Genomic DNA, 1794 nt, shown 5'->3' on the forward strand with positions numbered 1-1794 from the left:
CTCTGTTCCCGGGTTCCCTCAGTCCCCGGGATCCATCCCGAGGGTTCATCCCGTTCTCTGCTCCCTCCTCCCGCGGCAGCACCCGTGGGAAGGCGGCCCTGGCAGGGAGCACCTTCCTGCTGCTTTCTGGGTGTCAGCAATTCCTCCCTCCCTGCGTGTCCCGACCCTTCCCAGCGCCGCTCCCGGCTGGGATCCCGCTGCCACACGCAGTGGGAATGGCTGGACAGGGACAAAAGCGGATCCTGGCAGGAGCCGCTGCCAAAGCGCCGCCGGCCCGGACCCCACACACGCCCCGCTCCCCCCGCCCCAGCCGCCGCCTCGCCCCGCTCCGCTTCTCCCTCAGGCTGGGAAGCGGCTCCGAAGCCTCATTCCCTCCTCTCCAGCCTCTTCCAAGGGCAGGAGAAACCTCCCAAGGCTGCGCTTTGATCTCTTCCCGGCTGGAAGCGCGGATCCCTCATTCCCCGGGGATACCATTCCCACATTCCGGCTGTCCCGGGAAAGGGCGCTGCGCTTCCCGGGAGGCAGCTCTGGGATGCTCTGGGAGCCACACGAGGCAGGGCCGGGATCGCGGGATCCCAGGATCTCGGGATCGCGGGATCCCAGGGAACTTTCCAAGCCCTCGCGTGCCGCGCTCCAGGGGGATGAATTCCCATGTTTCCCTTTGGAGCTGCTTTTCCCTAAACCTCTCCATCCGGCGGGGAAGGGCAGCTTTGGGATGAGCCTCTTCCAAGCAACAAAACCCGTTTTTCCCGGGATTTCGGTGAACATCGTTTCCCTCTCGTTCCTCCCATCCTCTCCTGGCGGAGCGGGGACAAAGAGCCGGCTCCGAACGGGACCCCCGCGGGGGGCGCGGGGAGGGGGCTGCACCTCCCCGCCCAGCTGGAGCTGAGCTGGCTCCGGGCAGGAAAAGTGGGATTACGTGTCCTGGGAATGTGCGGTGCGATCCAGGCAGGAAAGCAGGGCTTTACCACCTACATTTTGGGCAGAAAAGCAGCCCGTTGGAGGCGGCCCTGGAGTTGTCGGGCTGCTCGCTCCCACCTCGCTCGGGTCCCTTCCGAAATTCCTTGTTCCCAATTCGGCACGGGGAGACGGGAGCAGCCCCCCACAGCCCCGCCAAAGCCCGGTCCGGCTGCTCAGCCCCTGTTCCGGACAGGACAAGGTGTTCCGATGTCCCCGAAGGCTCCTGGTGACATTCCTGGCTCCGGAGGGGTCCCTCCTCCTCTCTCTCCCTTTCTTTCCTCGCTTGTTTTCCCTCCCGCTATCCAGGGCGGGGGATTGTCCTGGCCATGGCTGGGGCTGTGCGACCCCCGCGGTTCCCCCAATTCCGGCCCCCGCCGCCCCCAGTTTGGGCTCTGCAGCCCCCGCGGCCCCCCCGGTTTGGCTGCAGAGACAAAGATCCTGGGGTTGGGGGTGTGGGGGGCACACAGAGGGCACCTCAGTGTCCCCCAAAACGCGCCTGGCAGTGGCCGCAGCGCTGTCACACCCCCGGGGCTTCCCTGTGACCCCACAGCCCCCAAATCCCCCCCTCCTCCATCCCGCGGCGAGAGAAACTCCTGGAACCGGAGCAGAGGGAAAGAACAAAGACTCCGGAGCGCTGCAGGACAGAATAACCAAGAGGAGAGGGGGGAAAAAGAGGACGAGCAGATGTTTTGGGGGATGGAAGGGAGGCTGGAGAGGGCAGGAGCATCGTGGAGTCCTGGCTGGGAGGCTCAGACAAGGTGAGAAGAGCCTGGGTGGGGGGAAACACCTGCCCAGAGCTTACCTGTGTGCACCTCTCCCTCCTCCTGCCTCCTA

General features: G+C 65.7%; 1 protein-coding gene across 1 annotated transcript in view; it reads right to left on the reverse strand.

Annotated features, from left to right (window-relative positions):
- Positions 1–1788, reverse strand: part of PRELP (proline and arginine rich end leucine rich repeat protein) — a 9847-nt gene extending 8059 nt beyond the window's left edge. The window contains exon 1 of the mRNA XM_015650956.2: positions 1763–1788. The gene's annotated coding sequence lies outside the window, so the exon portion shown is untranslated. The remainder of the gene's footprint in view (positions 1–1762) is intronic.
- Positions 1789–1794: the final 6 nt, after the last annotated feature.

Source organism: Parus major, chromosome 26 (genome assembly GCF_001522545.3).
Source record: "Parus major isolate Abel chromosome 26, Parus_major1.1, whole genome shotgun sequence".
Taxonomy (NCBI): Eukaryota; Metazoa; Chordata; class Aves; order Passeriformes; family Paridae; genus Parus; species Parus major.